Source organism: Petromyzon marinus, chromosome 35, assembly GCF_048934315.1.
Source record: "Petromyzon marinus isolate PM22_M1 ecotype Great Lakes invasive population chromosome 35, UKy_Petmar_22M1.pri1.0, whole genome shotgun sequence".
Taxonomy (NCBI): domain Eukaryota; kingdom Metazoa; phylum Chordata; class Hyperoartia; order Petromyzontiformes; family Petromyzontidae; genus Petromyzon; species Petromyzon marinus.
The window spans coordinates 8,574,787-8,602,590 of record NC_133701.1 but is presented as its reverse complement, the minus strand read 5'-3'; the positions used below and the strand labels follow the sequence as shown (position 1 = coordinate 8,602,590).

Here is a 27,804-nt window from a genome sequence, read left to right as displayed (position 1 = left end):
TAGATATCACTTGCCACTGACGGTTAGATATCACTTGCCACTGACGTCTAGATATCATTTGCCACTGACGTCTAGATATCACTTGCCACTGACGGTTAGATATCACTTGCCACTGACGGTTAGATATCACTTGCCACTGACGGTTAGATATCACTAGCCACTGACGTTTAGATATCACTTGCCACTGACGGTTAGATATCACTTGCCACTAACGTTTAGATATCACTTGCCACTGACGGTTAGATATCACTTGCCACTGACGTTTAGATATCACTTGCCACTGACGTTTAGATATCACTTGCCACTGCCGTTTAGATATCACTTGCCACTGACGTTTAGATATCACTTGCCACTGACGTTTAGATATCACTTGCCACTGACGTTTAGATATCACTTGCCACTGACGTTTAGATATCACTTGCCACTGACGGTTAGATATCACTTGCCACTGACGTTTAGATATCACTTGCCACTGACGTTTAGATATCACTTGCCACTGCCGTTTAATATCACTTGCCACTGCCGTTTAGATATCACTTGCCACTGACGTTTAGATATCACTTGCCACTGACGTTAGCCACGTGGCAAGGAATTCAACTCCAGAGGTCGCCGAGTTTACGGTTTAGCGCAGCAGTGTGTTAACCACTGCGCCACCACTCCGCTGCTGCTGAGGGTTACAACTTCACGAAATAAACACGGCAAAGACACTGGTGGTGTCCAATGCCTTTCACCCAGGGGCTTGGTTCGACATTGAACATTTTCCGGGTCGCGGCTCGACTGCAGTCAAGGTGGCACCGTGGCCAATCGCAGCCACAGCCAAAAGCGAGAGATATATTTATACTAAATGTTGACTTAAAGCTTTCGTGACTGCAGGAATTAATTTTCCTTGGGTCTTTCGGTAAAGTCACGTAGATAGGTTCAAGGAAAATGACAAAAAATAGCAAAAAAAACTACGGAAGATTTTTTTGTTATTATCGTTAATAACCAAAAACTGCAGTAGTTTTTTTGTAATTTTTGTTATTTTCTTTGAACCTATCTACGTGACTTTACCGAAAGATCCAATAATATATATTATACTGGATGCGGTGTGCAGGGTGAGGGAAATATTTTACAGGTCGCCGATCTGGATGGACCCGGCTGAAATGAATCAACACTTTCGCTACGATTGCAACACGAAAACCCCAATGTTGTTTTTGAATCTTTGCTCTGCTACATCCACCGGCTAATCCCTCCCCCTGCCCCAATTTACACATCTCCACGCCACGTCACCTACCACCAAAACACAAAGATCCCCCACCGTGCAGCCTTAACACACTTACATTTTGATTTAAAGCTCATTGTTTCCCTTCTACGTGACTTTACCGAAAGAACCAAGAATACTTGACACACTTGTTGGGGGCATCACCGCTACAACCACCACCACCACCCTCTCACTTACGCCCCTCCCGCCTCCGCAAACCCCACCACGGATCACTTCCCACGACAAAGTTCAGCTTGGCAACGCGCGCACGCACGCGCGCGCAACGTTTGCAACTGGCGCAAAACAAACACATACAAAATCATACGTAATTACTAAGTGTTGGACTACCCCCGCGCGCGCCATCGTCCGTCGGAGTAATCTAAGCGGAAGCCTCTGGCTCTCTGACAACAAAACAATATAAGCGAGATAGAATGTTTTTTTGTGTTTCTCTCTCTCAAAGTAAATAAAGCCCCCCACACCCCCCCCCCCGCTCTCACAACAAAACAACGGAATTCTTTGTCGAGGGGGCCCCATAAAAAAAATCCAATTCTGAACCCGTTCCTTATTAATACAATTTAAACGCCGGGGGATTTCTGAGTGCCATGCTGAGCTCGTTACAATGCGTCGCTTTGTGCGCAGATTACACCGCGAGACAGACGAAGCCAAAGTGGATCAAGCCATCGCCGCTCTTCGTCCGACTCGAGGGCACAGTGGACGACTCCTGTTTTCTCACGTTTTGAGCAACGAATCGCGTTGGTGGGTACTGCTGCAGTGTTTTTTTTTAGTTGTGGTTGGTGTTGTTGGTATTGTTGTTGTTAGTATCAGCGTCAGGAGGCAACCGCTGTAATGTGTTGACGATGATTGTAACGATGCAAGTCGTGATATTTGTTACATTTATTTATTTTTCTGCAGCGGCTCTTCCCGCAAAGTGGACATCCTTGTTTCTCATGGGGTTTTTAAAATAAATTATTTACCCAGAAGAATATTGCGATAGTTTTTTTTGTAAGAGAATAAGTGGAAAGAGTTTGTTGATGATTGATGGTGATTGATGAACGCTAATGATCATAATGGTATCATAAAGGTATGCTATTGGTGTACATTATTCCCACAAACACGGTATATTATTTACATACACTATCGTGACACTACATTCTCTCTGGAAAAAAAAAACAGTTGGAACTGATTAATGATGATTGATGGACGATTATAAAAAGTAATCAATAATTTATCCAGGGAAGCCACACTGAGCGAAATGACTCCTCTTTTCGGGAGGGTCCTGCTGCAGTAGGTTTCCATTCACGATGTTTTCGGGCCAATTTCTCAGTCGGTCAATGCACGTGAAAGGAAAGCGGAGCACTCGGGAGAAAATTCACACACTCCCATACGGACGTCAACTGGTGGCGATTAATCCACTTGCTGGACTGCCTTTCCTGGTAATCCAGGGCACAGCACCCTCTTCGGCACCCACGGGAAGGGAGTTTCACAACTTGTGCGTGCGGTGATCCACAAACCCCCTGCATAGCCACCACCGCCACCCAGCTGTGATAATGAACATGAATATTATTACCGATACATCTGTCACTCGGACAATCTCTAAAACAAAATAGAATTGGGCTAGTTCCTCTGCAGACCCTTCCTGAAAAAACAGCTTAACTTTCCATGCGAGAAGATCAGTATCTTCTTGGTTCTTTCGGTAAAGTCACGTAGAAGGGAAATAATAAAATAATTAAAATAATGGTTTGAATAAATTTTTTATTATTTGATTATTTCCCTTATACGTGACTTTACCGAAATAACCAAGAAGATGAATCCCTGCAGTCACGAAAGCTTTAAATCGAAAGATCAGTATCATTACCGTACAATCATTATCTAGCACCGAGAATATGAGTTGTCATTGACCACCACCAAGCTGAAATCTGCAAAAAAAAAATGTTTACGTGTAAGTGACAGCGGCGTGACTTTTAAAATCACTGGGTATTTTTTTTCCTTTCACATTTCGCCGACAATTAACTTTGACCACAGGTCAGAGCACAGTATTTTTAAACTGATTAACCCACGCAAAAAAAAAATACCGCCACGTGTTCCGTTCAATGCTTCATCAAAAATCAAACTGACAAACCAAACGCTGATTTGTGACCGTGTTCGTGACTAGGACTTAACCTCTCCCCAGGCGCTGTTTGAGCAGTGCACGGTAAAACAAGGCAAAGGCGCAGCCCTGCAATTTCTCGCTCGTGCCCCTACTGGCGGAAGGGCCTCAACTAGAGGGAGTTTAAAAGGTGTCCCGATAGGGTACTTTTGGTGCCCAGTCCTCGACGCTGGCCAGATGTCTCGGAAGAATTGTGCGTGCCCGACTCTTTACCCCACCGCACTCGACGTGAAGATAGACTACAACCGTGCTGCACCACATTTCCACTGCTGGGTGGACACAGCTGGTAGGGATTTTAAGAAACTCCACCGCCCCCTCCCCCTCTATCTCTATTGTTTTAATTTGATTGCCGCTCCGGGCGATCGAATTCAACCGGAGTGACCCCTGAACCGCGCGAGTCCAGCTCAGTAACCGATAGACCGCGCCAGGCGCGGTTACACGCCGCTCATTTCTGTGATGCAAAACAATCATTGTGTGGCACTGTCTGGGGTCGAGAATCTGATCTTGCACAGAGACAGAGAGATCTCTTGAAAAACTTTGCTAAAACGGGCTTAAACAAAGGGACTGTTATCCCCGGAACAGAAAGACTTTTTATATATATAAAAAGCGTAAAGAATTACCTATCGTAATTCAGATGAGCACTCCCACCACGAGGGTTAGGTACAGCAGTAAGGAAAACAATTTTTATATTTATTTATGTTACAAAACTATCTATATAAAATATTTTTTTTCTTTGAGCAGGTTAGGCCCACTAAGCAGCTATATAGCTCTCTTTCAGAAGCGACCTGGTCACGTGTGATCTCTCAACGAAGCGGCTTATTACGTGGACGTTTATTGCGGCCAAAGACTCTAAACGTTTGATGCTGCTTGTAAATGTGGAAGGGGACAAAACCCGGGGGACCTGGAGAAAAATCCACGCAACCACGGAGAGAGAGAGCGAAAGAGAGCCACGCAAACTCGAAATGTACAGCAGCAGGCGTCAGGGTCGGGAACGAACCCGCGACCTCCTGTATACCAGGCGAGGGAGTCAACATCTCCTAGCCACCATGATGATGATGAGCGAGAGAGACACGCAAACTCGAAATATACAGCAGCAGGCGTCACGGTCTGGAACGAACCCGCGACCTCCTGTATATCAGGCGAGGGAGTCAACATCTCCTAGCCACCATGATGATGAGCGAGAGAGACATGCAAACTCGAAATATACAGCAGCAGGCGTCTGGGTCGGGAACGAACCCGCGACATCCTGTATATCAGGCGAGGGAGTAAACATCTCCTAGCCACCATGATGATGATGAGCGAGAGAGACACGCAAACTCGAAATATACAGCAGCAGGCGTCAGGGTCGGGAACGAACCCGCGACCTCATATATACCAGGCGAGGAAGTAAACATCTCCCCACACCCGAGTCGAGGTAGACACCAACACCCCAATGGGCACAGCACGTGGTCAGCAGGCGCGAGGCGCTTGTCTCGCCCCGCGATGACCCATCATGCGCAGTCTAACGAGCCGTATCCCACATGTTGTTTTTACGTCTGTGCGATCCTTGACCATATAACTATATATATAGAGCTATTGTTGTTTTTAAGTTAATCATAAGTGACGCGTTGGTTGGGCGACACTGCTACGTCCGCTGTGTTGCGCAAGCACAGCCAAGGAAAACCCAACACCACCCTGGCCCTGATAGGTAACATTAATAATAGGTGACGTTTCGAGCTCACGGTCCTTCTTCACAGCACATTGACGTGGGTTGCCCAAAAGCGTTGAAAACGTTGAAAAAAATCTATGTTTGACAGATATCTTGTCGATGTTTGACAGATATTTTGTCAGTCCACCGCTGGACGAAGACAACTCCCTGGGGGTTTGTTCGCGTGACTATGCTTCACTATTCTTCACTATACTTCACTATTCTTAACCATACTTCACTATACTTTACTATACTTCACTATTCTTCACTATACTTCACTATTCTTAACCATACTTCACTATACTTTACTATTCTTCACTATACTTTACTATTCTTCACTATACTTCACTATACGTTACTATTCTTCACTATACTTCACTATACTTTACTATACTTTACTATACTTTACTATTCTTCACTATACTTCACTATACTTTACTATACTTCACTATTCTTCAATATACTTCACTATTCTTAACCATACTTCACTATACGTTACTATTCTTCACTATACTTCACTATACTTTACTATACTTCACTATACGTAACCATACTTCACTATACTTCACCATACTTCACAATACTTCACTGTACTTCACTGTACTTCACCATCCTTCACTGTACTTCACTGTACTTCACTATACTTCACCCTACTTCACCATACTTCACTATACTTCACTATACTTCACAATACTGCACTGTACTTCACTGTACTTCACTAAACTTCACTATACGTCACCATACTTCACTGTACTTCACCATACTTCACTATACTTCACTATACTTCACCATACTTCACTATACTTCACCATTCTTCACTATACTTCACTATACTTCACCATACTTCAGTGTACTTCACCATACTTCACTATACTTCGCTGTAATTCACTATACTTCACTGTACTTCACTATACTTCACTGTACTTCACCATACTTCACTATACTTCACTGTACTTCACCATACCTCACTGTACTTCACTATACTTCACTATACTTCACTATACTTCACTATACTTCACTGTACTTCACTATACTTCACTGTACTTCACTATACTTCACCATACTTCACTGTACTTCACTGTACTTCACTATTCTTCACTGTACTTCACTATACTTCACTATTCTTAACCATACTTCACTATACTTTACTATTCTTCACTATACTTCACTATACTTTACCATACTTCACTATACTTAACCATACTTCACTATACTTCACCATACTTCACTATACTTCACTACACTTCACTATACTTCACTATACTTCACCATACTTCACTGTACTTCACTGTACTTAACTACACTTCACTGTACTTCACTATACTTCACTGTACTTCACCTTACTTCATACTTCACTGTACTTCACCATACGTCACTTCACTATACTTCACTGTACTTCACTATACTTCACTTTACTTCACTGTACTTCACTATACTTCACTATTCTTCACCATACTTCACCCTACTTCACTATACTTCACCATACTTCACTGTACTTCACCATACTTCACTATACTTCACTGTACTTCGCTGTACTTCACTATACTTCACTGTACTTCACTGTACTTCACCATACTTCACTGTACTTCACCATACTTCACTATACTTCACCATACTTCACTGTACTTCACTATACTTCACTGTACTTCACTATACTCCACCGTACTTCACTATACTTCACTGTACTTCACTGTACTTCACCATACTTCACTGTACTTCATTTTACTTCACTATACTTCACTGTGCTTCACTATACTTTACTGTACTTCACTGTACTTCACCATACTTCACCGTACTTCACTGTACTTCACTGTACTTCACTATACTTCACCCTACTTTACTATACTTCACCATACTTCACTCTACTTCACTGTACTTCACGATACTTCACTGTACTTCACTGTACTTCACAATACTTCACTGTACTTCACTATACTTCACTATTCTTCACCCTACTTCACTGTACTTCACTATACTTCACTGTACTTCACTGTACTTCACCCTACTTCACTGTACTTCACTGTACTTCACTATACTTCACCCTACTTCACTGTACTTCACTATACTTCACTGTACTTCACTATACTTCACTATTCTTCACCATACTTCACTATACTTCACTGTACTTCACTATACTTCACTGTACTTCACTATACTTTACTATACTTCACTGTACTTCACTATACTTCACTCTACTTCACTGTACTTCACTATACTTCACTGTACTTCACTATACTTCATCATTCTTCACTGTACTTCACTATACTTCACCTTACTTCACTATACTTCGCCGTAATTCATTGTACTTCACTGTACTTCACCATACTTCACTATACTTCACTATTCTTCACTGTACTTCACTGTACTTCATCCTACTTCACTGTACTTCATTGTACTTCACTATACTTCACTATACTTCACTGTACTTCACTATTCTTCACTATACTTCACTGTACTTCACCATACTTCACTGTATTTCACTGTACTTCACTATACTTCACTGCACTTCACTATAATTCACTGTACTTCACTATACTTCACTGTACTTTACTGTACTTCACTACACTTCACTATACTTCTCTATTCTTCACCATACTTCACTGTACTTCACTATGCTTCACTATACTTCACCATACTTCACTATACTTCACTGTACTTCACTATACTTCACTGTACTTCACTATACTTCACCATTCTTCACTGTACTTCACTATACTTCACCTTACTTCACTATACTTCGCCGTAATTCATTGTACTTCACTGTACTTCACCATACTTCACTATACTTCACTATTCTTCACTGTACTTCACTGTACTTCATCCTACTTCACTGTACTTCACTGTACTTCATTGTACTTCACTATACTTCACCATACTTCACTATACTTCACTGTACTTCACTATACTTCACTATACTTCACTGTACTTCACCATACTTCACTGTATTTCACTGTACTTCACTATACTTCACTGCACTTCACTATACTTCACTGTACTTCACTATACTTCACTGTACTTTACTGTACTTCACTACACTTCACTATACTTCTCTATTCTTCACCATACTTCACTGTACTTCACTATGCTTCACTATACTTCACCATACTTCACTATACTTCACTGTACTTCACTATACTTCACTGTACTTCACTATACTTCACTGTACTTCACTATACTTCACTGTACTTCACTATACTTCACTATTCTTAACCATACTTCACCCTACTTCACTATACTTCACTGTACTTCACTTTTCTTTACTGTACTTCACTATACTTCACCGTAATTCACTGTACTTCACTGTACTTCACCGTACTTCACCATACTTAACTGTACTTCACTTTACTTCACTATACTTCACCATACTTCACTATACTTCACTATACTTCACCCTACTTCACTATACTTCACTATACTTAACTGTACTTCACTATACTTCACCGTGATGGTCCGTGCGGTTTGGTGAAGGGGGGGTCAATGATCCAGGACCGTACTCTTTGGTTCTATTCAGTAAAGTCACGTAGGTGAAAAATAAAACAACAAAAATCACGACGTTTCGGCCACAACACAAGTAGCCTTCTTCAGGTGAAGGAACGGAACTGTCGGGACGACAGAGGTTCAATGAACGCTGCTAAGATTCGTAGCGTCTTTTAGGCTGGGTGAGAGAAGTGAGGCACCTTGACAAAGGAGTTTACATATCAAACAGGAGAATTTAGCATTGAAATAGCTGAGGGATTAGCTTGTGACTGGTCACAGAAATAGCTATGTTAAAGTCAAAGCCTACACATCCACAGAGGCACCTAGTACATGGACGCCAAAGGGGCTGCACTACCCAACTATCATACAGTAAACCGATGTGAAAAAACTAAGTCTAAATTACATCAATATAATAAATGTACTCAATATATTCTTCAATAAGCTGAGCTATTAACAGCAACTGGGTATACACGTCGATGGTGTGAAAAGGGAATTTTAAGAAATGCGAAAGTTTGGGGTACCGCTACTTGAAAAAATATACTGTACCATTGAAAATTAGTTTAATGTTTGGTTCGATTAAGAACATCTTTCCAATGAAATTGTGTCTGTGTTTGTAAATCTGAATTGCCTCGTGAACAAATCTCTGATAAAAACCCGTGGGTTTGCAAAGAACCTTGGTATCGGAGAAAATGACATCGTGATCACCCACAGCGTTGTAACAGTGATCAGCTACGGCAGAAGAATTCATTCTGTCGTGTTTCAAATCTGATTTGTGCTCGCGAATTCGGTCAGAGACATGTCGCTTCGTCTCCCCGATATAGCAATCACCGCAGGTACAACTCAATTTGTAAACCCCGGGGTACTGTAAGTCAGGAATGACATCCTTCACGGATGGGATCAGATCACGAATTTTGTGTACTGTATTGAACCGGACCTGGATCTTGTGTTTGTTTAGAATTTTGGAAATATTTTTAGTAACGCCTGCTATAGATGGTAGTGTGATGGTTTTGACCGGAGTATCAAGTGGTTGTTTCTGTATGGAGGGAGAAACAGCTTGGCGGATGGTACGGTCAGAGTATCCATTCCTTTTGAGGGCCAGGTGTACATGTTTTAATTCACTGGTCAGGTGGTGTTGGTCCGAAATGCAATGAGCCCTATGGTATAAAGTTTTGATGAGATAATTCTTTTGAGCTGGGTGGTGGTGGGAATCAGGTTTCAAGTAGGAATCTGTGTGGGTGGGTTTCCTGTAGACAGAATGCCCCAATGAGCCATCAGGTCTCCTCTCAAACAGAACATCCAAGAATGGTAGCTTGCCATCTTTCTCCACTTCCATGGTGAATTTGATGGCGGGATGTCTGGAATTGATGTGGTGTAGGAAAAGGTTCAGAGCTGGGAGGCCATGTGGCCAAATGACGAAAGTGTCATCCACATATCTCTTCCACAGGGAAGGTCTGAGGGTGGAAGTCTGGATGGCGTCCGATTCAAATTTCTCCATGAAAACATTGGCTATCACTGGTGACAAGGGGGAACCCATGGGAGTAACCTCATTTTGCTTGTAGAAGGAACCATTCCAAGTAAAGTAGGTGTTGGTGAGGCAGTGCCTGACCAGCGTAGGTACCTCGGGGTTCTATTTACCGAATAGAACCAAAGAGTATGGATCCTTGCAGTCACGAAAGCTTCAAATCTAGATCCAGGACCGGTTCACTCGCCACTGACGTTAGCCGTGGCCGGGAATAGAACTTGTGTCGTCCGATTCGTAGCGCAGTGCGCTAACCGCCAAGCCAGCTAAAAGAGTATCAGCTTGTATTCTAACATGTGACACAGACACATACTGTGTTAAATCTCGATATTGTAACGAATGCGTAGTTGTGGGGATACATTGTGAGCAGCAGAAACCAGCGTGGAAAGAAAATCCAATGTTGTACTGTACTACACCCCTACGTCTATGCTCCCTGCCTTCACCAAATTCACATTGACCGGTGTGGCGAAGTACCGTCAAGAAACGCGCGATGATATGCACAGCGTGGGGCGGTCTCCTATCCAGCAGTGGATTCACTCAAAGATCCATGTATATATTACAATGCGCGGTTCACAACTATTACCGTATTCTCTAGATTACAATGCCCGGTATCCAATAAATAAACACACATCTGGTCAAGAAAACAACAACAACCGCCATTCGCCACTAAGTGGCGGTGACGCCACCACGGCGCTTGTGCCAGGCTAGGTGCACACCCGCCCAGAATGACAAGATGCACCTCCTCCAACGTTGACTTTAAAGTCCGGGTGGCTGGGGGTGTCGTATGCTCTGGAGAATACGTTAACACTGCGTAATACGATATCAACAACTTCATTTTAATGAACGTTGAAACGTGTTCACGATGTGTAGAATATTGCCCTACGATGTAATTGCAAACTATTTTTGCACATTATTGGGGGGGGGGGAGGGGGGGGCGATGCTATTTTCAATGACCCTGATAAAGACAAAGAGGCATGAACACACACGTTTAATCGTTGTCCTTTGTGTTATGGAACGTGATAATGACCCACAACACGACAGACCGCTTAATAAACAACACTTAATCATCGGCCTGACAATGAATGGGGGTAATCAGACCTCCCTTACAAATGAGTTAATGAATCTCGGGGGGGGCTCTCACTTGTCAAATAGCGAAACACTTCCAAGACACCCAGTCAATAATAATTGTAATTGGTCATTGTATGTTCATAACTATGCTTATAAAGCCACGGCGTTGTTAAATGTTGCGCTGCATTGCACTAAATACCTTTCGTTAACAGCATTTTACAGGATGTATGTTTGCAATCGGAGTTGCCGGGGGGGGGGGGGGGGGGAAGGACAACAAGCTAGACGCAAAAAGAAGTTCTGAAGAAATTAGTTTTCAATCTAAAGATTATTTAAAAGTGCCACAGCTCCCGGCGGCTTCCTAATATCGGAAGGAAGAGAGCGTTCCAGACGGCCACAGAAGCGCATCTGAAAGCGACGCGCGACTCTGCGACCACCGTCTCTGTCGGTGCTGCTGCTGCTGCGGGGATGTTCGGAGTTGGCGTGATGGTTGATGCTACTTGACCAGCAAGGTGTTGTGGTTCAATTTCGATTTAAAGCTTTCGTGACTGCAAGGATTAATCTTCTTTGGTTCTTTCGGTAAAGTCACGTAGAATGAGAATAAAATAATAAATTGATAAAATAAAATAACCCAATAATATTCTCACGACGTTTCGGCCACAACACAAGCGGCCTTCATCTGGTGAAGGGACGAGACTGTCTGGAGGACTGCGCTGTCCTACCAGACAGTCTCGTCCCTTCACCTGATGAAGGCCGCTTGTGTTGTGGCCGAAACGTCGTGAGAATATTATTGTGTTATTTTATCAATTTATTATTTTATTCTCATTCTACGTGACTTTACCGAAAGAACCAAAGAAGGTGTTGTGGTTCATTCGCGGCGGAGTTCGCTCGGCCACCGGAAGCAGCACGTGCGAGCGAGCACCGCACGCACGCGGTGGGGATCTTCATGAAACCGAGCTGGAGTTACGCGCCCGGTTCACGTCGGCGGCGGCGAGTGACACCCCAACCAGTCCAGAGTAACTCTCCCGCAAAACACTTCACCAAAACCCCTTCCGCCTTCTGTGTTACGTCAGCGTCTCTCATCGTCGAGAGCGCGGTCCAACTGCAAAGAGACGAGGTTCACGGATGGCAGAGCAGACGCGGGTGGCGGAATTGGAAGCCGAAGCGGAGGTCGAGCGTGGGCGGAGGTGGATCAGGGAGGGAGGTGGATCAGGGAGGGAGGTGGATCAGGGAGGGAGGTGGATCAGGGAGGGAGGTGGAGCACGGAGGAGGTGGATCAGGGAGGAGGTGGATCAGGGAGGAGGTGGATCAGGGAGGGAGGTGGATCAGGGAGGGAGGTGGAGCACGGAGGAGGTGGATCAGGGAGGAGGTGGATCAGGGAGGAGGTGGATCAGGGAGGAGGTGGATCAGGGAGGAGGTGGATCAGGGAGGGAGGTGGAGCACGGAGGAGGTGGATCAGGGAGGAGATGGATCAGGGAGGAGGTGGATCAGGGAGGGGGTGGATCAGGGAGGAGGTGGATCAGGGAGGGAGGTGGAGCACGGAGGAGGTGGATCAGGGAGGGAGGTTGAGCACGGAGGAGGTGGATCAGGGGGTAGGTGGATCAGGGAGGTGGATCAGGGAGGGGGTGGATCAGGGAGGGAGGTGGATCAGGGAGGAGGTGGATCAGGGAGGAGGTGGATCAGGGAGGAGGTGGATCAGGGAGGAGGTGGATCAGGGAGGAGGTGGAGCACGGAGGAGGTGATCAGGGAGGAGGTGGATCAGGGAGGAGGTGGATCAGGGAGGAGGTGGATCAGGGAGGGAGGTGGATGAGGGAGGAGGTGGATCAGGGAGAAGGTGGATCAGGGAGGAGGTGGATCAGGGAGGGGGTGGATCAGGGAGGGGGTGGATCAGGGAGGGAGGTGGATCAGGGAGGAGGTGGATCAGGGAGGAGGTGGATCGGTACCGTCGCAGCACCGCTAGAGGAGGCGACGCACCCTGGGAGTCTTGCACTCAGCAGCGCAATCGACCGGAGCTGCCGATGACGACCTCGGTCACAGTGCGTTGTCACGTGCGCCGCGAAAGTGTTTTGGAATAAAACCTCGGGGGAAATATTCCGAACGATCGCAGCGACGGCTGAAAGAGCGTCGCGACATGTCAACAGCAGCGTTCAACCGGAGATGGCTTACGGCACGCAGAGGAGCCCTTCATCCAGCAGTGGATTGAACACGGCTGATGATGACGACGACGGCGACTCGGCACGTGTGTCGCGCACCGTGCGTGCTGACGGTCTTTTTTTTGGGGGGGGGGGGGCGGAGGGGTTGGTGGTGGTGGGGGGGGGGGCATCGCCCCGTGTGTAACGCGTTGCGACAGGCCGCGGGTCGCAACATCTGTGCGGGCCTGCGCGCCCATCTGCGCCCCGACTGCAGCGGTTTAACGCAACGCGCTGACGCGCGGCAAACCCCCAGCACGGCGGGGTGGGTGGGTGGGTGGGCACGAGGCGGCTGCTCCTCGCAACCCGCGCCGTGTTCTCTCCCGGGTCAGCGGGATAGCGACTTTTAGAGTGAAGAGAGTCAAGAGTATTGATTGACGCTTCTTAGGAATCGGACGAGCTATGCAGCCCTCTTGACCGGAGGTCCACTCGAAGGCATTTTCGGACGTGGCTTGGAACTGCTTTTGTTTTTTTTTGCGCCGGGTTTGTGTTCTGTCCGATAAGGCACGGTTGGCTCTGCACGGTGCGAAAAAGAGTTCAACGTGCGTACGCACACACGGTTACAAAATAAACGAAGGCCTTAGAAGTTCCGGCGAAGATCTCGTTAAAATAATCCCCGTGTTTGATTCGGTCTCGCGAGGGAATTTTTTTTTTAAGAAACACTTGGTGGTGGTGGTGGTTTGCTCCCTCGCTGCGGCAATCGCCATCGTCACGTTCGGATTTGGGGTTTCAGTCATCGCCGACCGTGCGAAACCTCCGTCCACTCCGACAACCGGAAAGGTTCCTAGCGCAGGCGTGGCGGCGACAAATCATCGGCGGAGGAGCGTGAGCCTGAGTTTGTGTGGATCGGATTTAAAGTTTCCGCTGAGCGATCGCGTTTGCCTTGTAAAATTACATTTTTATTCCGTCACGATAATTTTTTTTGTCCGTGAAAACATATTTCGTGGTGGCTTTCTTTTTTTGTACCGTTACCGAATTCTTGTAACGGGTAGGGCACGTTTGAATCGCGACCTATTTAACCACGGTTGGAACTAAGATCTGCCCAGTGTGCTAACATCTGTACCGTGTGGTAACATCTGTACCATCACAGGTCGCCCATGAAATAGAACCCCAACGGCTTGTTAGGCCCTTCCTGCTGAAATGATAAAAAGATGAATCTAAACCTTTTGGAGGTGACTTCGAGACACCGACTAGATATTTAGATCTGACTAAGAGACACCCACAGTGTGTCTAGATGTGACTAAGAGATACACACAGCGTGTCTAGATTTGACTAAGAGACACACACAGCGTGTCTAGATGTGACTAAGAGATACACACAGAGTGTCTAGATGTGACTAAGAGACAGCCACAGAGTGTCTAGATGTGGCTAAGAGACACCCACAGAATGTCTAGATGTGACTAAGAGACACCCACAGAATGTCTAGATGTGACTAAGAGACACTCACAGCGTGTCTAGATGTGACTAAGAGACACCCACAGTGTGTCTAGATGTGACTAAGAGACACCCACAGTGTGTCTAGATGTGACTAAGAGACACTCACAGAGTGTCTAGATGTGGCCAAGAGACACCCACAGCGTGTCTAGATGTGGCCAAGAGGCACTCACAATGTGTCTAGATGTGATTAAGAGACACCCACAGTGTGTCTAGAAGTGGCTAAGAGACACCCACAGTGTGTATAAATGTGGCTAAGAGACACCCACAGAGTGTCTAGATGTGACTAAGAGACACCCACAGAGTGTCTAGATGTGGTAAGAGACACCCACAGTGTGTCTAGATGTAGCCAAGAGACACCCACAGAGTGTCTAAATGTGACTAAGAGACACCCACAGTGTGTCTGGATGTGACCTAGAGACACCCACAGCGTGTCTAGATGTGACTAAGAGACACTCACAGTGTGTCTAGATGTAACTATGAGAGACACCCACAGAGTGTCTAGATGTGACTAAGAGACACCTACAGCGTGTCTAGAAGTGACTAAGAGACACCCACAGTGTGTCTAGATGTGGCTAAGAGACACCCACAGCGTGTCTAGATGTGACTAAGAGACACCCACAGCATGTCTAGATGGACTAAGAGACACCCACAGCGTGTCTAGAAGTGACTAAGAGACACTCACAGCGTGTCTAGATGGACTAAGAGACACCCACAGTGTCTAAATGTGACTAAGAGACACCCACAGCGTGTCTAGATGTGGCTAAGAGACACCCACAGCGTGTCTAGAAGTGACTAAGAGACACTCACAGCGTGTCTAGATGGACTAAGAGACACCCACAGTGTGTCTAAATGTGACTAAGAGACACCCACAGCGTGTCTAAATGTGACTAAGAGACACCCACAGCGTGTCTAAATGTGACTAAGAGACACCCACAGCATGTCTAGATGTGGCTAAGAGACACCCACAGCGTGTCTAGAAGTGACTAAGAGACACTCACAGCGTGTCTAGATGGACTAAGAGACACTCACAGTATGCCTAGATGTGACTAAGAGACACCCACAGTGTGTCTAGATGTGACTAAGAGACACCCACAGCGTGTCTAGATGTGGCTAAGAGACACCCACAGTGCGTCTAGAACTGACTAAGAGACACTCACAGTGTGTCTAGATGTGACTAAGAGACACCCACAGAGTGTCTAGATGTGACTAAGAGACACTCACAGAGTGTCTAGATGTGACTAAGAGACACCCACAGAGTGTCTAGATGTGACTAAGAGACACCCACAGTGTGTCTAGATGTGACTAAGAGACACCCACAGAGTGTCTGGATGTGACTAAGAGACACCCACAGAGTGTCTAGATGTGACTAAGAGACACCCACAGCGTGTCTAGATGTGACTAAGAGACACCCACAGAGTGTCTAGATGTGACTAAGAGACACCCACAGCGTGTCTAGATGTGACTAAGAGAAACCCACAACGTGTCTAGATGTGACTAAGAGACACAGCGTGTCTATAAGTGACTAAGAGACACCCACAGAGTGTCTAGAACTGACTAAGAGACACCCAGAGCGTGTCTAGATGTGACTAAGAGATACCCACAACATTCTGGACAAAATAATGTTATTTTTGAGTCCGCGTTTTTCTCCTTTTGACAAGTCGACACAGAAACGTCGCTTGTGGAACGTGAAACTCCGCGCTGGCACACACACAGAGAGCAGGCTCAGCACGGAGTCAGGAGCTGGCCGAGTTGCGTCGATTTCATAGAATCGTTGTGTGGTAGAACCCACTTTTATCCCGCGCAAAAAGCGGGGAGCGAATTTTGTCGAACCTATTCTGTGATCTAACCAATTACCACCGCTCCCGACACACACACACATAAAGACAAAGATCCCCCGGTTAGCCCACGTAGACTGTCGGGGCAAGTGCTGTGTGGGAGCACTTAACAAGGCCGTCACGGCGCACGAGGGGGTAGCGTGGCCAGCACCACGCCTGGTCACCATTGTCTCCCGCAGTGCTCAATTCTACACACATCACCACTTCAGGCCGAGTCGACCTAGGGGAGGAAGGTCCATGACTTCCTCAGCTCTCACTCGCCACTGATGTTAGCCATGGCTGGGAATCTCACTCGGGTCACCGGGTTAGTAACGCGGTGCGCTAACCATTGCGCCGCCACTCCTCGACCCCCCCCCCCCCCCCCCCCCGACGCATGTTCAGTGTAGCAAGCACGTGTTGTTCAGTCTTGGTGTGTGCATGTTGAACTTCTTTCTCACCCTACGTAAGCCAACCGTGCTAATCGGAGGTGCGAAGCGGCGACTCCCCCACCATTTGTTTCAATGGCTCTCAGCATTCATTGAACACGCAAACCTCGGAGAAAAGCTTCGCCATGCATATTTTAGTAACACCTCTTGACTATGAACATCTAGAAGGGGCGCTGAGCCTTCAGCAGGAGGGCGGTGGTGTGGGGGGCAGGGCGGGGGGGGGGGTTGCTCCCCACCTGCACCAACCCACACTGACCAGGGTGGTGAAGTATGGTCAAATAATCCCCACGACTTGCACGGCGTGGGGGAGGCCCTCAACGAGTAGTGGAGTGGCAAAAAGGGTTTTTATTTGTCCAGTTTAAATGGATACGTGAAAATAAGTTGGAGTTTTTTTAATAGCGTCTAAATGCAACCAGATCTTAAAACGAAGGAGAGAAAGTGGCTGAGTACTGTATTAGCGTGCGTGATAGGGGAGCGGTGGTGTAGCGGTTAGCGCTACGCTGCGCTACGAACCTGGCAACCCTGGTTCGATTTCCGCTCACGGCACAATACCAGTGACGATCATCTGAACCGGCCCTGTGCCTCCCCTAGGTCGACTCGGCCTCAAATGAGTACCTGGTCCGATGTGTAAACATCGCCACGAGAGAGACAAAGGCGGCCGGGCGTGGTGCTGGCCACCCACCCCCTCGTGTGCTGTGCCGGCCTTCGTAGGTGCTCGCTAACAGCACTTGCCCATACAGTCTGTTACAGGCTATATGGGGGATCTTTGTGTATATATAGTGGCAGTCAGTTATGTGCAGAGGAGAATTAAAAGATTGAGTCTGGAGTTAAACAGGGGCTGGGAGCCAACAGCATGGAGCGTTTGAGGGACTGTGTGGTGGTCTGGGACTGTTGTTGTTATTTTGCTGACTTGCCCAAGCTTACATTTATTGTTGAGCAATTGGCAGGAATTGATATACTTTCGAAATTTGTACTTATAGCCTTGAGTTATTTTTATTTAGTTATTTGTTGTGACTTGCTTACCTTTCCTATACTTTGCACTCCTATCGGTGTTTGTACTGTTCGTTGTTATTGTAGCTCTCTGACCCGCCCCTGCTGGACATCTGTGAACAAGAGCTTCATAGCTCATCGGATTCCTCCAGTATCAATAGAGGATTCTCATTTTGATTCTGGTTGGCTTACGGGAAGGGAGTTCAGTCCGTACACAGTGACAACGATTAGAGGGCTCACTCTCTGGCCTCAGTGCTCATATGTCTCCAGCTCAAGCCTCCTGTAAACCACGTGACTTCAGTGCTCATATGTCTCCAGCTCAAGCCTCCTGTAAACCACGTGGCTTCAGTGCTCATATGTCTCCAGCTCAAGCCTCCTGTAAACCACGTGACTTCAGTGCTCATATGTCTCCAGCTCAAGCCTCCTGTAAACCACGTGACTTCAGTGTGGCCACCTCCCACCTCGCCGCCACCCACTGCAAAAACAGACTCTGCTCCCTGCAGCAGCGTTGAGGCCCTAATGCAGCCTCTTTCTCCCCACCACCATCTTTCCTGAAACCTTTGGTCACATTTTTCCCATTCCTTTTCCATCATTTTCCTCCGATTTCCCACCCTCCCCCCCTCTCTCTCTCTCTCTGCCGTCTCTCTTTCCCGTTACCTTTCACTTCTCCGTGCCTCGCATCCTAAAGTCTCTACTCCCCTTGCCGCGGTGTAGCCACGGGTAAGCAAACCAAACAAACAAACGAACGAACAAAAGTCGCCTGCTGGAATCACGCGGTTCGACGTGCTATTTAGAGCGCGGTCGTCGGCCGGGAGACCGATCGTCGCCGTGATGCGGGATAGAGCGCCGAGATTGGCCGTGCCACATCCGCGCCAGCTGCAAAGCTAAGAAATTCCGCGCGCGTCTCAAATTTTTTGCCGTCGCTGACCAAGCGAAGGACAGGTTGGCCGAGACTTCGGAACGCTGGGCGAACGAGCGAGCGACACTCCGGGAACGCCGCGCTGCTTTTGCCTCCCCCCGCTCTCCGTGTTGGCGGCCAACTTGGGGCACATTCCTCAAGAGAACCGGAGATCGCGAAACGGCGCGCCCGAGCGTGAAGATTTTTTGCGCACCGGTTCAGACGCGCCCGCGGTCAATTCTTCGCCTTTGTAATAATAGCGATAACAATAAGAATAATAATAAATTGCGCCTCTAAAGCACCTTTTCACCCGGAGGTCGCAAGGTGCTGTACAGAGCTAAAAACCGAAAATAGAATTTCATGAGATTGAGAGAAGGCCTCGTCTGGCGGCGAGTTGTCCGAGTACATATCGACGTCTAAACCGCCAAATTTGCAAAGCGGCTCGCAAATGACTTAACTTAGTTCAAGCCAAGCGGCAACTTCAACGCCGACGGTGGATCGTCGGAAGCGTAGCGCCTTCCGTGACAGCCTACGGCAACGGCGCGGACACCCACACGTATCAGAGTGCAACGATTTGGCTCGCGTCGCGGTCGACCAGCGAGCCGGCGGGTGCCTTTGGGCAGCAAGCAGCCCCGGTGATGATCTGGAACGCCGCCGCCGCCGCCGCCGGAGGACGATCGCGGTGGGCTGCGGCGTTCAGCGCGCGCGACCGCGGCTTGAGATCGGCGACGGCAGCGGCATCGTGGGACGCTGCCACTCGCGGTTGTCCCGTCGGTGCACGGAGGCTGTCCGTGCTCGTGGTGCGGGAGTCGTGAACGGGTGCCGCTACTTGCGGGGGCAAAAGTTGAAAGCGGGAGGGCAGCGTGGAACAAAACGTGCTCTCGCTCTCTCTCGCTCGCTCTCTCCCAAACAGTGAACGGAACTGAGCGTGCAAAACGCACAGCTGTCGAACGCATTATTATTATTATTTTTTGTAAACCACACACTCGTCTGCTACCTACAGCTCACTTGCCTAAAGGCTACACGCACGCGCGCGACGCGGATCCGCGCAAAAAAAATTTAAACTAGAAAAAATGGGGGGGGGGGGGGCGGGGGGGGCGGAGGGGGGGCTCACGCTCCGAACGCACTTGAAACATTCCGGGGGAAAACGAGAGTCCCGCTCGGCGCCCACTTAGCGCGAAACGTTCACGCGACAAGTTGTCGTTCGTGCGACGTCAAATTATTTTCTCGGTCGTTTTTTAAGCCCGATTTTTTCGTGATGCATATATATGAAAAAAAAAAAATTGACAACAGGATGTGTTTGGACAGAGCGGGCGGCTTGCGTGACAGCCTGTCATTTTGAACTTGTGTCAAGTGTGAAGAAGGTGTCTGCTTGTTACGCTCCGAGCAGGCCGCCAGAAGTCCAGCATGTTTTTTTTCCCCCCCCCGAAAGCCCCCAGATATCAGATTTTTTGTTGTTGAAACCGCTCCCCCCCCCCCAACCCCGTTTCCGCTCTCATCCCAGGGGCAAAAAATGTGTCGGTGCTCAGATGTCTCCTCGTCTCGCTGTCCGCGAGGCTAGACTTGGGCGGCAGCAGGAAGGGGTGGGGGGGGGTGGGAAATAACCCCGTTAAAGTTTACAGATTGTGGAGCTGTATGCCGCAACGCCGGGGCAGAAAAGGCGCGGAGTCAAAGTTACTTTCGGAGGGTGGAGTTGGTGATAGGTTGGTGGTAGGCACGAGCACAGCAAGGAAACACGCAGGGACCCCAAGCGGCTAAAAGAGCTCCCCCCCCCCATCCCCCACACGGATTCATGGAAAGAAGAGAGGCATGTCGACTCATCGGCTCGAATTCTGAACAAATATATCAGCGGATAATCGACGTAGGCAAGCGAATGGACATCTCTCACGCGTGCGTTGCCTGCGCCAGCTGTCATCTCCGTCTATTTTTTTAATTCATATTTACCAGAGAAGGTACATTGATTGAAAAAAAAATAGATTATTAATGTAGGATCCCATTTAAGACGTTCTGACATAGCAATAGCACTAGCAACAACAGCAGTCATAGGAGTAGCACCAGCAGCACCAGCAGAAATGACAGTCGAAACAGCGATATAGCTAGCAGCAATAGCAGTAACAGCGGCACTAGCTGTAATGAGAGCAGCACTAGCAGGAGGAGGAAGAGCAGAGCTGGTAAACTTCGCTGATGCGTATAAGGCATAGCATTGTACGTGCCGTTACCGTACCGCAACTGACTAGAAGTTACACGCGTTCTTAAAAATTCCTGGGTTAATTGTATCAAGCTCTCTGGGCACAAAAGCCACGCTTGTGCTGTTCCCAATATAAATGAACACCTGCTCTTCTTTTTTTTGTTCACGGTACGCAAACAGTGAAAAAAAAAAAGCTAACCGTCTTATGATTTCAGACAGGAGGCGAAATGATTTCCCAAAGCTAGACCAGAAAACATCTGTTCGCCAAGAGCAGGCGAGGCTTGCCACGCTGCCAGACTGCGCCGGTTAGCACAACAAACGGAGGCCGGGGTGGATACCCGTGGAAGATTTTACTCTCGTCCGCCAATTGCAACACCCAACGGCCAAAGGAAAAACGACGTTTCCTTGTTTCCCATTCGCGGCGGCTGCGGCGGCGGTGACCGAGGAGCCAAGAAAGAAAAAGGTCTCGGGGAAGGAAAAAAATTCAAGAAATGTTAATACTCGCGGCGCAGTAGACGCTGTCCCCCCCGCCGGCACGAGGCTCTGGTGACACCGCGTCCTCGCGGGGGTCACCAGAGCGGCGGCGTGGGGCGGCGGGAGACGTTTTTGTTTTGTTTGCGAAGTTGGCGATTTTTTTTTTTTGGGGGGGGGGGGGTGGTGACAATTGTAAAAAATAAATGTCGCTTTTCGAGCGACGTCGTTCGGTCGCAAGCGAGCGGGTGGGTCGAGTCGCCGCGGAGCCGGCGTTGTCACCGAGCCGAGGGCGGTTCGATCCCCAAAGGCTGTCCGTGGAACGCGTGCTCTGCTCTGTTTTTTGTTTCTTTCCTTTCGCGAAGGATTTTGCGAGCGGCGTTACGGCGGCGACCGCGGCCACATCACCCGGACCTCGTGAGATCTCGGAAGCTCAGCGGGGGCTTCAGGCTCGATAGCGTTTTGGATGGGCGGTCACCGTGAATAATGGCCGGTTGTGGTGCCGCAGCGAGTAGTGCGGAGAAATGTGTTCTTGTATTGTACTTCTGTGCCACACCTACGCTCCCCGCCTGCACAAATCCACACTGACCGACTTGGTGAAGTATGGGCAATGGCCGATGTAGCGCATTGGGAAGGCCTTCATCCAGCAGTGGACTGACAAATGAGCAAGAATGTTATGAATTATTTTGACCAACGTGAACTTATGAGCCAATAATAATATGTAAGTGTGCATCTCAAAAGTGATAGTCTAAATCAACTTATGACCAGCTGACAATAAAAAACTTAAATTTTTGTTTAGGTCAAATGACCTCATATGCAGTGTTTATTTTAAAGAAGAATATACGTAACAAAAAAATTACGACCAAAAAAAATGACCCAAATCGAGTGACTGGAAGGGCACAGAGTGCACAGATGTGCTCTTGCTGCCCTCGTCAGGAAGACAAAGGTGGCCGGGATGTGGCCCAGTGTCTCAACAAACACAATCCCCGGTTGCCGACTGAAAGAGGCACAGGTGCAGGCCTGAAATTGCTTCGTCATGCCTCCGCTGAGACCCTGGGTTTGAATCGGGGCGGGGGTTGGGGGGGGGGGATTGCAGCTAACCTCAGCCGCATCATCAACGACTGCACAAGAAGACAACATTTAAAAACATAAAGTTAATAAATTTGTTTTCACTGAATACAAATAGAATAATGTACACACCTTTGCCAATCCCACTGCTGCGTGAAGACCTCTCAATGTCTTATCAGTCATGGGATATTTTTTTACTATACTTCACCACATTGATCAGTGTGGGTTAGGGAGGGGGGGGGGGGGGTAAGGCCCAGGACTGGTTCACATATTACTCGCCACTGATCTTAGCCATATACAGGATGTTTTTTTTTCTCCAATATTTCACCACACTGGTCAGTGCAGGCTGGTGAAAGAGGGACCCTTGACTGGTTGACATGCCACTCACCACTGATGTTGGTCATCCCTACGAATCCAACTCAGGTTGCCGGGTTCGTAGGCACGGTGCACTAACCTCTGCGTCACCCGTATTGGCATCGAACTTAGCGTGGCTACATTCCAGCTCTGAGACTAAATGTTCCAGTGTGATTGACATCTGACGAGCACTCTTTTCAGGCCATCTGGAGGTATGGCTCCCGGTGTGGGTAAAGAGGTCTCGCTAAAGTGACCTCGGAAGTAGTTCTGCAACTCCGCCGTCTACGGAGCCGTTTTCTGACACGCGGTGATGCACCGCTCGCTGCAAGAGCTCCGAACGGACGTTTCCTTGGTCTCGTAACACGAAGCCGAACGCTCAGTTGAAATATAATTGGGTGGAATAAAATATAATAATAAAAATAGGTCGCAGTCACTTCATGCCGGGCGCTGCTTTAAACAAATTCTAAAAAAAAAACCAATGACAAAAAAATAGATTAGTGGGGGAAAAAAATGAATGAAACGGCCAAAGTGTACGCAGATGTGCGCTTGCTACGCTGGCCAGGAAGCCTGAGCCTCATTCCTAAAACAGATAAAACTAATTTGGGAATTCCGATCTAATTAATGTCTGTTTTTTTTTAAAGACTGCACATCTTCTGGAATCCCCGTGGCACGTGTAGTTGAGTCTCTCGGGAGACTCCGCGCTCAGATTTCTCTGAATTTGCTACAGCGCATCACGACGTAAATTCAGCTCTCATACCGGCAGCTCTCATACCGTTGCGTATTAATCAGACGCTACTGCGGTGCAAGTGGCTCGCGCGCTGGACCTGCAAGTTCAGAGGTCGCCGGTTTCGTTGCAGTCTCCCGGTGCGGCAAGTTTGAAGCAACAAACCCGTTGCGAGTTTATTCCGTCCTTCCGCTGCCTCTGTCTGGGCCAAGTCGTATAAATGGGTTCACAGCCAGTTGGACATATCAATCGGCAGGTCACGTGCAGGGTTTTTTTTGTCAAAACGTGAAAGAGTAGGCCAAATTCCCTCTCTAGAGTGGCCCTCTCCAGAGCTCTTCCGCAAGCACTGGCGTGAGCAAGAGATTGCAGGGCCGCGCCTTTTACCTTTCTCGGTCAAGTGGGGATGTTCTGTGTTGTTTTTGTTACAATTGTCGGAACGTTTTGTTGTTGTTTTCAAGCAGTTATAGCTACGAGGACAACCTCTCATGGTAATTGCTAATCATATTTCGGAAAGGTTTATTATTATTCCAATAGCCGTTCCTTCAATACTTCACAGAACACAATCGAAGTATGCTTTTATTTTATTTGTGAAAATAAAAAAAATAGTAGCTGTCACCATCATCAGCCATGCTCAATCCACTGCTGGTTGAAGGCTCCCCTCCGAAGACCATCAGCATCTCTTACGGCTCTGCTATCTAACAATAAACCTGAGCTTATTGTATGGCTCCGTCACCTCGACATAGACTTTTAGTCGAATAAATTAGGATAATAATCTACAGGCCTTCATCAATCCACTGCTGGATGAAAGAGGCCCCATGCCGTCAGTCGTGGGGGGTCGTTTGCCCAAATTTTAGTCAGTACGGGTCGTACATCAACTACTAATTTTAGTCAGTACTGGGTTGTACATTTAATTTTAGTCAGTACAGGTTGTACATCAACTACTAATTTTAGTCAGTACTAGGTTGTACATCAACTACTAATTTTAGTCAGTACGGGTTGAACATCAACTACTAATTTTAGTCAGTACGGGTTGTACATCACCTACTAATTTTAGTCAGTACGGGTTGTACATCACCTACTAATTATAGTCAGTACGGGTTGTACATCAACTACTAATTATAGTCAGTACGGGTTGAACATCAACTACTAATTTTAGTCAGTACTAGGTTGTACATCAACTACTAATTTTAGTCAGTACGGGTTGTACATCACCTACTAATTATAGTCAGTACGGGTTGTACATCAACTACTAATTTTAGTCAGTACTGGGTTATACATCAACTACTAATTATAGTCAGTACTAGGTTGTACATCAACTACTAATTTTAGTCAGTACAGGTTGTACATCACCTACTAATTTTAGTCAGTATGGGTTGTACATCAACTACTAATTATAGTCAGTACGGGTTGTACATCAACTACTAATTTTAGTCAGTACGGGTTGTACATCCACTACTAATTTTAGTCAGTACTGGCTTGTACATCAACTACTAATTTTAGTCAGTACGGGTTGTACATCAACTACTAATTATAGTCAGTACTGGGTTGTACATCAACTACTAATTATAGTCAGTACTGGTTGTACATCAACTACTAATTTTAGTCAGTACTGGTTGTACATCACCTACTAATTATAGTCAGTACGGGTTATACATCACCTACTAATTATAGTCAGTACTGGTTGTACATCAACTACTAATTTTAGTCAGTACTGGCTTGTACATCAACTACTAATTATAGTCAGTACTGGGTTATACATCAACTACTAATTTTAGTCAGTACTGGGTTATACATCAACTACTAATTTTAGTCAGTACGGGTTGTACATCAACTACTAATTTTAGTCAGTACGGGTTGAACATCAACTACTAATTATAGTCAGTACGGGTTGTACATCAACTACTAATTTTAGTCAGTGCTAGGTTGTACATCAACTACTAATTATAGTCAGTACTGGGTTATACATCAACTACTAATTATAGTCAGTACGGGTTGTACATCAACTACTAATTTTAGTCAGTACTGGTTGTACATCAACTACTAATTATAGTCAGTACAGGTTATACATCACCTACTAATTATAGTCAGTACGGGTTGTACATCAACTACTAATTTTAGTCAGTACGGGTTGTACATCAACTACTAATATTAGTCAGTACGGGTTGTACATCACCTACTAATTATAGTCAGTACTGGTTGTACATCAACTACTAATTTTAGTCAGTACTGGTTGAACATCAACTACTAATATTAGTCAGTACGGGTTGTACATCACCTACTAATTTTAGTCAGTACTGGGTTATACATCAACTACTAATTTTAGTCAGTATTGGGTTATACATCAACTACTAATTTTAGTCAGTACGGGTTATACATCAACTACTAATTTTAGTCAGTACGGGTTGTACATGAACTACTAATTTTAGTCAGTACGGGTTGTACATCAACTACTAATTTTAGTCAGTGCTGGTTGAACATCAACTACTAATTATAGTCAGTACTGGTTGTACATCACCTACTAATTTTAGTCAGTACGGGTTGTACATCAACTACTAATTTTAGTCAGTACGGGTTATACATCACCTACTAATTATAGTCAGTACTGGTTGTACATCAACTACTAATTTTAGTCAGTACGGGACGGGTTGTACATCACCTACTAATTTTAGTCAGTACGGGTTGTACATCAACTACTAATTTTAGTCAGTACGGGTTGTACATCAACTACTAATTTTAGTCAGTACTGGGTTATACATCAGCTACTAACTGAGTGGCTATGAGTTATTGTCATAGTACAGTGTGTGGATTCGAAACGGGAGTATTTGGGATATCTTAGCCAAGGAAATAACCTTTCTCAATCCCATAAATGCAAGTACAGTTCTTCATAATAATTACAGTTCTTCTTGGTTCTTTTGGTAAAGTCACGTAGAAGGGAAGTAATGAAATAATAAAATATAAAACAATATATAAAACAATGTAAAATAATAAAAATATAAAACAATATATTTCTTATTATTTTATTGTTCCCCTTCTACGTGACTTTACCGAAAGAACCAAGAAGATTAATCCCTGCAGTCACGAAAGCTTTAAATCGGAAAGTACAGTTCTCTTATTTATTACATCTTTGACCGTGCCGTCCGTTGCTGGCTGCTTGATGTTCTAGACCTTTGGGCTCCTGTGCTCTGTAATCGTAATATATATAAAATAAAAAAACTCAGATGACGTTCACGTGCCCTAATCAGCAAAGAGACCTTGCTGCCTCCATCACCAAATGGCAAATAGGGGCTCTGCGCAAATCACCCGCGACTCCACTCGTTCCCTCTCCCTCTCTCTGCTGGAAAATATAATGCGCTGCGCAGCGCCACCACAGATTGGCAATAGAGGGAAAATTACGGTTAAGCCTCGATTGCCCGGGTTGCGGGTTAACTACGATGGCAAAGACAAGGAGAACAAATCGAGGGTACGTCAATCCACGCGCGTGTGTGCTATTCTCAGCTGCTCCTCGCTCGTCCCGGCTACAGAGGTTCTGTTGGTGTCCATTTGATCGTAATTGCGTCGGGTAATTAAACCGATTACAACCTCAAAAAAACGGATAAAGGCAGACGGCGGACGGATTCTACGTCGAGAGTTGACTGCAACCATTAAATGTCACACGTGACCGTGAGCCTGAAATGCTGATCATAGGACACCGGGTTTAATGCTGGATACTGGAGGTCAGGAAAATGCCCTTCAACTCACCAGGGATCTGACAGTAATAGTTGGTGTGTTAAACACTTGTACCTGGATCTATTTCATCTGCTTGGCTATGTCGGGTGGTGGAGGGATTTAACACACAGATTTGGCCAGATCATTATGTGGCCCAAATAAAAAATGTATCAATAATTCATTATAAAGTTTTTTGGGGGTTAGATCTCGTAATTGGCTGTGTCGGGTGGAGGTGGGTTTGCGACACATTTACATTTACACGATTTAAACCCAAGTTACGATGAGTAATATTGGTTGCAAACGCCAAAGTGTTTAGTTAAAGCATTTTTGCCTCAATGATTCACCTAATGTAGTCATGTTCCTTTCCACAACTTATTCAATATTTA

At 46.4% G+C, this 27,804-nt stretch overlaps 1 protein-coding gene and 1 long non-coding RNA gene across 11 annotated transcripts in view; one reads left to right on the top strand and one right to left on the bottom strand.

Moving 5' to 3' along the window:
• LOC116948933 (uncharacterized) overlaps positions 1–4,890 on the top strand; it is a 69,524-nt gene extending 64,634 nt beyond the window's left edge. For 3 of the 4 annotated variants that reach the window (XR_012945991.1, XR_004403873.2, XR_004403875.2), the window contains one exon: positions 1,880–4,890. This is a non-coding gene — a long non-coding RNA (uncharacterized LOC116948933). The remainder of the gene's footprint in view (positions 1–1,879) is intronic. The other variant, XR_004403874.2, reaches the window with a different exon arrangement.
• LOC116948931 (nuclear factor 1 A-type) overlaps positions 1–27,804 on the bottom strand; it is a 387,014-nt gene that overhangs the window by 338,918 nt on the left and 20,292 nt on the right. The gene's annotated exons all lie outside the window — the stretch shown is intronic.